The sequence below is a fragment of the Myotis davidii genome, unplaced genomic scaffold, assembly GCF_000327345.1.
Source record: "Myotis davidii unplaced genomic scaffold, ASM32734v1 scaffold167, whole genome shotgun sequence".
NCBI classification, from domain to species: Eukaryota; Metazoa; Chordata; class Mammalia; order Chiroptera; family Vespertilionidae; genus Myotis; species Myotis davidii.
This window is the reverse complement of record NW_006300048.1, coordinates 1,961,491-1,972,782: the sequence shown is the minus strand read 5'-3', so window position 1 is coordinate 1,972,782 and position 11,292 is coordinate 1,961,491. Positions and strand designations below refer to the sequence as shown.

Sequence of the window (11,292 nt, the reverse complement as noted above, 5' to 3'; positions counted from 1 at the left end):
TCATAGGTTCGCCATCACTGGCCTAGGGTGTGCTCATGAGTCACAGAGGATGGGGGGGGGGGTGGAGATCAGCAACCCCTTAACATCTGTGACTGGTATGGCACCACTGGCTTGACCAGTTCGTCCTGGTTTGCCAGGGACTGTCCTGGATTTAGTCCCTGAAAAACCAGGCGAATTATCACTTTAGATGCCACTTGCTCCCGCCTGCCCGGGCCAGCTCTCTTTCTCTGTTCCCTTTCCCTTCGCGAGGCCCTTGCTTTGGCCTTTCCCCTCCTGTGTTTCTGCTTCCACCCTCGCTCCTTCAGGCTAACCTGCGAGCCAGCCTCGCCTGCATTTCCCTTGGCGGCCTCTGTGGACCAGCGCTCTGAATCGCGGTGGGTTGACCAGCGTTCTTGAAATTAGCCGTAGTCGTAGATGCTGCCTTCTCCTCCTCCGGCTCCGCTTGGCTCCTGAAATCAGCGCTGTCAGAGTTAGAGCTCGTCCGCCTCCGGGAGAGCCTGCCCGTCCGCGGGAGGCTCCTGGTACACGCGAGGCCCTCAGTCGGCGGGCACAGCGGAGAGCAGGCTCTGGCACAACACCGTGCGGGGGGCACTGCTGCCCCTCCCTCTGTTCTGGCCCTGGCCCCCAGCTCCTCTGCTCCCCGCACCGCGGCCTCCAGCTCTCAGCGAGGCCTGCCTCTTCCCCGAAGCCTCCCGGCCCCCCCTCCCCTCCTGTTCTCAGAACTCTGATCGCACAGACAGCAAGCACTGCTCCACGAAGGGAGTGTAATTGTTTTCTTCCGCGTTTGTCATGTGTTAGTCCTGCTTTGAAGGCAGGCCTCTGCTGTTTCCTTTCATTCAACCTCTCAGCACCTGGCCTCCTGCTGGGCCCACAGCTGGCCCTCACTTGGTACATAGTGTTGATTGACAGCCTTGGGGACTTGCAGGCGACAGTGGGCTGGTTCCCTGTGAGCGTGAGGAGGAGGAGGGCAGGAACTGAGGCTGTGCCCCGGGCCAGGCCAGCATCTTGGGTGGGTTCAGTTCCCCCGACTTCTTCTTTAACACCTGACACTGGAGAAGGAGGCTTTTAAAATCCACAGTGACATTTTAGTGGCAAAATACCTCATTTTATGCATGAGGTTAGCTTTACGTTTTCTGGAACATTCAAATGTAATTTCTAAATAGTTACAGTTCTGAGACTGCCCCAGGGAGGCAGGAGAGGGGTTGGTTTTTATAGTTTTCCTTTTTTGATCCATTCCCTTTCCAGAGTTCGGAAGGAGGCGATGGCAAGTCCCAGGCCCTGCCGATCGATCGTCCGTCCTTTCCCTCCGCATAGCCCTGGCTCGCCCCCAGGAAGGTGGGGTCTTTGCGCTGTCGGCGTCCTAACCTCGTGCTTGGGTCTTCTCTGCATGCCTCTGCTGTGTGCACACGTGTGTTTACTGTCAATGTGAACAGCTTTAGGAACTTACAGGAACAATACGTGGTCTTTGTACAACTTTTAGAAGGAAGTTAATTAAGTCTCTCTACTCCTCTTCCTTAGAATAACCACAATTGAACATTGCCATGCGTATCTTTCTCGATTCTTTCTGTGCTCTCACACATATGCTCAGACACACACAGACTCACACACAATCGTACATTTACACACATGGGATCATTTTCTATAAAATGGAGGGGCCTGCTTTCTTTTGCTTCACAATATATGATGGACATTTTCTCTGTGCAAAAAAAAAAAAGATTAATTTATCATTCATTCAGCAGATCCTTACTAAATGCCTACCATGTGTCCAGCAATGGTCTGGGGATATAACATTTAAAAAAAGAAAAGATAGCCCTAGCCGGGGCCTGTGGACTGAGGGGTCCCAGGTTCGATTCTGGTCAGGGGCATGTACCTTGGTTGTGGGCACATCCCCGGTGGGGGGTGTGCAGGAGGCAGCTGATCGATGTTTCTCTCTCATCAATGTTTCTGACTCTGTCCCTCTCCCTTCCTCTCTGTAGACAGATCAATAAAATATATTTTTTTAAAAAGATAAAACTCTTTTCCCTGTTGGAAACTATAGTCTAGTTAGAGTGACCGGCAATAACTAACAAATACAGTATGTAGCAGGCTAGAAGGTAGTGGGTGTTATGGGGAAAATGAGATAAGGGTGGTGAGCAGGAGTGAAGGCGGGAGTGCGTTTTGCAGTTTAAACAGGGCGGTCAGGTGAGGGGGAGGGGGTGCGCCAAGCCTTGAGGCTGTAATGTTTAGCGAACAGCACGCACTGCTCAGGTGACTGCTGGGCTGAGGTCTGCAGCTGGCTGGAGGAGACATACAAGCTAAGTGACAGGAGTGCTGGCAGGAACCCCTCAGATCCCTGTGGCAGCAAACACAGAACTGACACCCCAGCAGTGTCCTGTGTTGGTCCTTAACAGGAATGATGAGCACCACGTACGCCACACGTTCGTTTCCAGCGCAGCTTTTTATCTATTATCCTGCCCTGCTGCTTACTAGCTGCACAACTTCCGGTGAATAACCCACCCTTTCGGGCCTCAGTTTCCTCACTTGTGAAATATCAGGATTCTCTTACAGTTTATTTTTAAAAATATATATTTTATTGATTTTTTTACAGAGAGGAAGGGAGAGGGATAGAGAGTTAGAAACATCGATGAGAGAAACATCAATCAGCTGCCTCCTGCACAACCTCTACCGGGGATGTGCCCGCAACCAAGGTACATGCCCTTGACCGGAATCGAACCTGGGACCATTCAGTCCACAGGCTGACGCTCTATCCACTGAGCCAAACCGGTTAGGGCTCTCGTACAGTTTAAATGAGTTAATCCACGTGCACAGAGCAGTGCTGGTAAGAACTGTTACCGAGAAGTACAACCATTACGTTACTGCCTTCGTTGATCACTTGGGCCAGCCCGGCAGGGGGAGGCTGCTGGCTCGGTTCAGAGATGAGGAAGCTGAGGCTCGAGGAGGTCGGCAGCACTAGCTTACACGTTCAGCGCGCTAGTGGGTGCTGGAACGGGGTCTCCAACCCCAGGCTTTAGACTCTGCCCAGCTCAGTCCATGCAAGCACCTGCCCTCCTCCAGGTGGGCACAGCTGCCCCTACAGGTGATGCCCAGGGGACATGGCCACAGATCCAGTCATTTCCTTCCCGACTGCTCTGCAGACTCCTCAGGAGAGAGGCAGCCTCTGGGGTGGTGGTGGCAGGGCTAGCCCGGGAGGGAAGAAGGAAGGAGATGGCGCTTCCACAGGAAGAGCTGGAGCCCAGCAGCCTGTAGGGCGTCCCCGCTGCTGGCACTCTGGTACCAGTGCATCTCCACCCCCCTCCTCCAATCACCATAGACACCAGCTTGTACAGTTCCATCTAGAGGCCCCAGAAAGGAACATGACCATTAGGTTCTAAGTTTCTGGTTTTGAGCAATACCCTACGCTTGTGTCTGTAGTAGATGGTTGAAAAACACCACCGCCACCAACACAACCAAACTCCATAACCGTGACCACTGGGCTCCTTACAGAAGGTCTCACAGATCCCCGGGTCCTCACACACTCTCGTGTGCGTAGGTTGTACCCTTAGGACAAGGCGCTTTGAAGGATCCACGGGTCTGAGCGGAGTGTGGGGGACTAATGTCCGGGGTCATTTCTCCTCTGAGATCAACATGTCCTGCCCCCGCAACCCATGCACACTGGCAGCCCACAAAAGCCTTCTGAACTCATCCTGCCCCCCCGCCTCCTTGCACCATGCACACTAGCAACCTCGAGTCATATAGCCTATCGTATACCTCGTGTCTGCTTCTCTGGAATGGAACGCAGAGCGTGTGTTACCGTGGAAACTGAAATGTAAATGGTGGCTATGTGTAGTTCAAATAGCACTCTTAGTTTTATGCTGCAGGTACAGTGTGAGTTCAGAAGGCTTTTGTGGGCTGGCCTGGGAGTCTAATCATTTTAAATATGGTTTCTGTGGCTGCATGCTGGCAGGATCCTAAAGAAATTGCTTTTAAGCAAACTCTTGTGGCAAGTTGTTTGTAACAGGGAAATTGGCAGTCGGTAATTTATAGTCTGTTTTCTTAACCATCTCGTGGGGTTTCTCATATCCCTGGATTCCAGATGGAGTGTACGCTCCCGGGAAGTCTGTGGCAGACGGATGGCATTGTGGCTCAACAGTAGCACGTACAGAAACAGCAGCGGGTGGTGGGATGAGTCAGTATGTGGTGGGGCTGCCAGCTGCTGAGGCAGAGCAGGAAATCCACCGGGAGCAAGGTAACTGGCATGGGGGGGCATACCTGGGTACCAGACCCCAACAGGGACTGAGATGGGGTGTTATAAGACTGGGACAGGACTCCCACTTTAAACCAAGCCACGTGAGTTAACGGGTGAAGAAACCGGGCCTGGAAAACAGAAGATTTGGGAGGACTTTGATAACAGTGTTTCACTATTTGAAGCATCATGTGGTCCTCAGAAAGAGACTGATAAGAGGGACATTGGAAATGAGGGCAATCTGGCTGCGACATCTGTCACCCCATTGACCGCCAGGGTTGATGTGGCTGATCTGACTGGCTAGGCGGGTGTCCCCTTCCTCCCTCACCGATCCAGCTACACGCTCGGTCAAAGAGAGGGGAGGACCAGTCTTCCATCAAGGCCATAGGAGTAGCTGCGCTCCCCTGCTGGGACCTCCAGACAAGCTCTCAAGGTCCATCTGCAGGGAAAGTAGGGGAGTCAAGCCCCAAGTCTCCAGGCACATCCAAATGAGAGGCTGCACGTGGCAGTCTGGCTTTCTTGAGAGAGAGAGAGAGAGAGAGAGAGAGAGAGACCTTTTAGTAATTACAGAAGAGTTTAATAGCCCAAATCGCTAAAGATAGGAGGGGTTGCTTTACGAGACAATGAGGTCCCCATTATTAGAAGTATGCAAGGAGAAGCTAGCAGGCCACTTGTAGAGGAGGATACTAGAGAGGGAATTTAAGCTCTGACTGCATTTAAGCTCAGATTTCAAAGACCTTTGCTGGCCTAGAACTTTGGTGACTCTAGGGCAGTGGTCAGCAAAGGGAGGACTTTGATAACAGTGTTTCACTATTTGAAGCATCATGTGGTCCTCAGAAAGAGACTGATAAGAGGGACATTGGATGTGAGGGCAATCTGGCTGCGACATCTGTCACCCCATTGACCGCCAGGGTTGATGTGGCTGATCTGGCTGGCCAGGGGGGGGGGCCCCTCACCCTAGGCGGGTGGCCCCTTCCTCCCTCACCAATCCAGCTACACGCTCGGTCAAAGAGAGGGGAGGACCAGTCTTCCATCAAGGCCATAGGAGTAGCTGCGCTCCCCTGCTGGGACCTCCAGACAAGCTCTCAAGGTCCATCTGCAGGGAAAGTAGGGGAGTCAAGCCCCAAGTCTCCAGGCACATCCAAATGAGAGGCTGCACGTGGCAGTCTGCCTTTCTTGAGAGAGAGAGAGAGAGAGAGAGAGAGAGAGACCTTTTAGTAATTACAGAAGAGTTTAATAGCCCAAATCGCTAAAGATAGGAGGGGTTGCTTTACGAGACAATGAGGTCCCCATTATTAGAAGTATGCAAGGAGAAGCTAGCAGGCCACTTGTAGAGGAGGATACTAGAGAGGGAATTTAAGCTCTGACTGCATTTAAGCTCAGACTTCAAAGACCTTTGCTGGCCTAGAACTTTGGTGGCTCTAGGGCAGTGGTCAGCAAAATCATTCGTCAGCAGAGTCAAATATCAACAGTACAACGATTGAAATTTCTTTTGAGAGCCAAGTTTTTTAAACTTAAACTATATAGGTGGGTACACTGTTATTAACTTAATTAGGGTACTCCTAAGGCTTAGGAAGAGCCACACTCAAGGGGCCAAAGAGCCGCATGTGGCTCACGAGCCACAGTTTGCCAACCATGGCTCTAGGGCATAGATAGAGGGAAAATTAATTTCATGGGCTTCCTATTCAGGGTGATTAACAGTGGCTGCATGGAGCAAGGGTGAGAAGGGTTTGTGGCCGGCTCAGTCTGGGCTAAGGAGCTCCTGGGTCAATTAGCAATGTCTGCCACAACGGGGCCAGGTTGCAGGATGGCCAGTGTTGGGCGCCTCCTTTCCAGTGGTGGTTGTTGGTGAACCTTGACTCAGGTCAAGCAGAAGTAGGGTGACCAACCATCCCGGTTTGCTTGGGGTCAAGGGGTCCTGGGGACTTGGGCTTTTAATTGTAAAACTGATAATCCCAGGTAAGCCAGGAGGAATTGGGCACCCTAAGCAGACGGGGTGGTCGTCAGTGACTGCGTATTGGGCTTCTGTTTCTACTCTTGGTGCGTCTTGACCATCATTCCTTTTTTTAATCCTCACCTCAGGCTGTGCTTATTGATTGTTGAGAGTTTTCAGGCTGTGTTTATTGATTGTTGAGAGAGGGTGAAGAGAGAGAGAGAGAGAGAGAGAGAGAGAGAGAGAGAGAGAGAGAGGAACGTTGATGTGAGAGAAAACATTGATTGGTTGCCTTCCATAAATGCCTCAACCAGGGATTGAACCCACAACCTAGGTATGTGCCCTGACCGGGATTCAAACCCGCCACCTTTGGTGCACAGGACGATACTCCAACCAACTGAGCCCCACTGGCCAGGGCGCTCCATGACCATCTCTCAGAGCGTTGGGCTCTGCCCTCAGTAGGACCCTGGTAGACACATGCAAAATAAATGAGGTGAATGCAGTTCCCAGGAAATGGTTGCAATATCCTTGCAATTAATTAATGTGTTTAATTAATTAAAATGACTTCACTAATTATATGTACAGGAGATTGCACATTTCATTAGGCTGAGCAGATGGCTCCACTAATAGTTACCAAAGCCTGGGGTTACAGGTGGGAGGGGGGATGTGGGCACAGGAATTGGGATTGAACATTTCAATGCCATCCTACAAGTACCGCTGACACTCCAATCCCCATTGTGTCCAAGATGGACGGAGGAACAGGTTTTTAGTTTTCTTCTGGTAGTGCCGGTAGGTTGTGGGGATTCGCTCTTTGTGACCCATGATCATTTTCTGCATGTAACAGCTGGCCATGGAAGGGTGTGGGCTCCGTGGCTTTGGGGCGGGGTGGGGGAGAGGGAGGGTGGGGAGAGTCACATCAGGGTCAGACCTGGGCCCCCGCATCATTCAAACAGTTATCTAACCAGTGAACTGAGATCTAACCAGATCTCCCAGAAAAATAACAGCGCCTCATCTCCTTTCTCTGCTGTGTTGTCTAAAACGTGTCCTGCTCTCACCCTCTCCCATCCCCGGGGGCTTAAGAACCTAAGGCAGACCCACAGACCAGTTTGTACCTGCTCTTATGTGATTCAGCGGCACATAGGTGAGTGAGTGTGTTTCTGGCGCGTTCTCGCTACAGTGATAAGTATATTGATTATTAGTAATTGACCAGTGCTGAGCACCCCCTCTGCGCCAGAAGCACCCCACACTGTTCGTAATCCCTAGCACCACCTTGCAGGGCAGGTGTTAATTTACTGATGAGAAAACCCGGGCTTGGGGAAGTTAAGTAATATGCCTGGGGCCACCCAAAGCTGGCTTCATACCCAGAACTTGTGCCTCTAAAGCCTCGTGTTCCTTCCACCCCCTGCTCTGCTGGTAAATGATTTGGGGTCATGAAAGTCCCGCACCCAAATCGGGAAGGACGTGGGGGGAAGCCACCAGGCTGGGCTCACCACTGCCGGTGGGAAGTGCCTGGGAGCCTGTCACCCCCATGGGCCCTCAGCACCTTCACTGTCAGGGGGCCTTGGAGTAACGGGTTCTGAACAATTTCCCAGCACTCACAGCCCTTAAGAACCAGTCAGCGGGGTGAGTTATGGTCAGAGAAAGTTCCAGAAAGAACTAAGAGCATTTCAGGAAATCTTCAGAATGTTCATTGTGATCTGATGAGAGAGTTTTTTGGTGTGTTTTTTGTTTTTGTGTTTTTTGCTCATTTTCATGGTTGGGGAAAGGTGATCCTTCCGAAGCTTCATGTGTGTTGTGTGAAGAAGAAACGAAGCTAAGAGCCGGGGGAAGGGGATACCAATTGTAAAAGAACAAAAGACCAGCCCATGTGCTGATGAATTGTTGTTGAACACAGAGCACTATTCCTGTTTGGGCAAACTGGGCACGGCGGTTAGAGAGACACACAACCTGCCGTGACGGACCTGGCGCACTCCTATCCCGCGTGCGCGGCCCACCTGCCCCTGGGCCATCTTCCGCTACTTGTCCATCCCTTGAAGCTTCCACTCCACACTCCTTAGGAGCTAGAGTGGGAATGGGACGGTGTGTCTGAGTCACAAAAAATTGTGAATCAGTCTTGAAATGAGGAAGCCCTGAAAATGTGACTCATTTCTGTAGCACGTACAGGTAAGAAATGGCTGTTTGGTTGTGACTGGCAGCCGCTGTGTAATTTCTAACTGACTGGTTGCTGTTGTTTTGGAGACAGGATCGGGCTTGGCCCTGGGGTGAGTGCCATCGGAAGGACAGTGTGCCACTTGGACACACTCCTGTCTGTGAGCACTTCACAGCCGGAAGGAGGCCGAGGCGTGTCGGTAGTTGCAGAAAATATGTCGGTCTGAGCATATGTTAAGTGGTAAACTGAAAGATGGAAATCTTAAGCGTAACAACGATAAAAAAAAAATACATTTTCCCAATCACGTATCCAATTAAATGCTGGAGGGAGGCCCGAGGGCCCAGCCAGGCAGTGTCCAGATTACAAAGGACATGGAGCTCATTCACAAATTGTGTTTCTGTTTACACATCTGTCCTCGGGAGTAGTTACTTATTCCAGGCCTCCTGTCTCTGTTGACGTGCCAGCCTGGGTGAGTTGGCTGAGTCTGGACACCTGCTGTGAAATTCAAGGTGTGTGATATATAAATGCACTTGAAAAATATCCTTATGTACTGTTATGCGCTCATCACAGTAATCCAAGAAGTAAAGAAACGTGGTGACGGAATTCACTCGCTGTTCTCACAGCTTTGGGTAAAATTTGTAGCCAAGCTAACGTTTCCAGAGGATGGAAGAGGTTGCTGCCTGAGGACCAGAGAATGGACATTCACACTTGATATTTCCAGAATGGCATCTGGCCCTGCTGTTAGTCAAGGAGGTGGGGCAAATGGAGGGAGCAGGGTGAGGGTAGGTAAAAGCCACAGGCGTGCTTCTGGCTTTCAGTCACAGAAAAGCAAATAGTGGCCTGAGTAGTACATTGTCTCCTCACAGGGAGTTGGATGGAAGCAGTGATCCTCTCTGGTGGTGGCTGGGCAGCTCAGCAGTGACGTCCAGGGTAGGAGTTTTTTCAGTCTTCCTGCTTTGCCCTCCGTAATGTTTTGGCTTTTTGTCTTTGTGCTTCCTGTCTCGTCAGTTCTAGGAATATGAAGTGCTCGCCCGTAGCTGCAAGGGAGGCTGGGGAAGGGGTTATGTAGCCCTTCCAGCCTCTGTAGTGGAGGTGAGCACGTTGGGTTAGGAATGGGCGGTGGGTTATCTGGTCAGTTGTGGGGCACAGACTAGCTGTGGGGGAAATCATAAAAAGCAAAACACAAATATTCATTGAATCATCACCACAGAATAATCCGATGGTCCCGGAGTTTCCTATGTGTGAACTGTGAATGGAGTCCCAGCTAGCAACGCAGGTGGTAGGGGGTGAAAAGGTCTCCTTAGGTCTCACTCCAGCAACATGGCTGATCCCTGCCAACGTCTGTGCGTGGAAATCAGACTGGATTCACGGAAAGTCATCTCCAGTCTTGCTGGGCGGGCATGGTGCGCAGAAGGCGGTGCCGCTGTGGGTAAAAGGAGCACATTGTAGACCTGCCTTGGCCCCAGGTTCCAGCCCGTAATTCTCAGAAGCAAGACTGCGGCTTTCAGAAGTTAATACTACAACACCTGTTAATTTCTTCTTAAGTTCCATTTTAATAGACAGATGCATTTCATTTAGGATACTTGGCTTCTGGTAGTAGCTCAGAGTCTGATACTTCTTTAGTGCCATTTTGAATGCCGCGCCTGTGTATGTGTGTGTGTGTGTGTGTGCGTGTGTGTGTGTGGTGTGTGTGTGTGTGTGTGTGTGACCCACATCGCGTTTTCTTCCCATTGCCCCACAGAATCCCAGCCTTGTCAGAACACTGGCTCCCGCCCCCCAGTGTCTTCCTTCCCTCTTTCCTCTGTGCCATATGGCGGCCCTCCTTCGCCCTGTGCTCAGTGGAGACCAGCTCTCTGATATGTAGGTCTTGCTGCCTTTGGTCATTCGGTTATCGTTGTGTGGGGTCCTGCCACGTCCTCACAGCAGTGAGCCAGGCGCCTTTGATAAAAAAAGTTGTAAGCTGCTGATGTAAATGGAACGCCTCTCTCCCTCTAATACTCTAGAGCAGGGCCTCCCAGCCTTCAGTGTGCACACCACTACCCCAGGCAGAGAGCTTGTCACAATTTAGATTCCGATTCAGGAGGTCTGGGGCGGGCGAGCTCTGCGTTTCTAATCGGCTCTCAGGGGGTGCTGATGCTGCAGGCCCAGGTAGCAAGGATCTCAACCCTGGGGAGCTTTTATTTTTATTTATGTTCTCTTTTTTGGGGGGGGAGCTTTTAATGAGCACTGATGTTGGGACTCAGGGGTGAGTCAAGTTGTTCCTGGGCCCAGAGAACCCGCAGGGGCCTCGGACCTTCCACGGCTCATTTCTCCCGAGTCTCTCTGAGGAGCAGGAGGGGAATAAGAACTTGAAACCCAGTTTTTCCACGAGAAAAAGTCCAAGGGGAAAGAAGTACTTCGGCAGTGGGAGAGGCTGAGGACGGCACAATTCACTGCCTTTGGCCTGCTCCTGGCTGGTCCCGCTCAGTCTGAGATGGTCTCTGCCACCTGCCCATGGCCCCCCTCCTCCCGCTGCCTCCCCGCTGGGTCCGGGGCAGCACCTCTGCAGAAAGCCTGCCCCAGGCTTCTCATGCTCACACTTGCACTGAGCTCAGGGTGCCCAAAGGATGCACCAGAACCTGGGGTTTCTCTGGCATCCTCCTGCCTCCCTTACTTCTCTCCCTTTTCCAGGCACCCACTCTCCCACACCCCCAGGACCTCATCACCCTCAGCTGCCCTCCGTAAAGAAAACCAGCACGTACTTTTCTTCTTTCATACCTGCTAGGACCAGCAGGAACCATACCCCCTCACCCCTCACCATACCCGAGTACCGCACACAGCCTGCATACAGTGGGGCTTAATAAACACGAGCTGAGCAAACATTGAGCACCAGCTGCTGGGACGGGCCTGTGGGGCTTCACCAAACTCTGTGATATGTGAGTAGCAGAACTGGAATTCGACCCCAGCTGCTGACCACTCAGTCTGGGGTGCTGTGAATTCCTGAGCCAC

The 11,292-nt window shown here is 51.7% G+C and overlaps 1 protein-coding gene across 1 annotated transcript in view; it reads left to right on the top strand.

The window, feature by feature from the left end:
- TRERF1 (transcriptional regulating factor 1) overlaps window positions 1–11,292 on the top strand; it is a 213,099-nt gene that overhangs the window by 106,635 nt on the left and 95,172 nt on the right. The window lies entirely within an intron of this gene.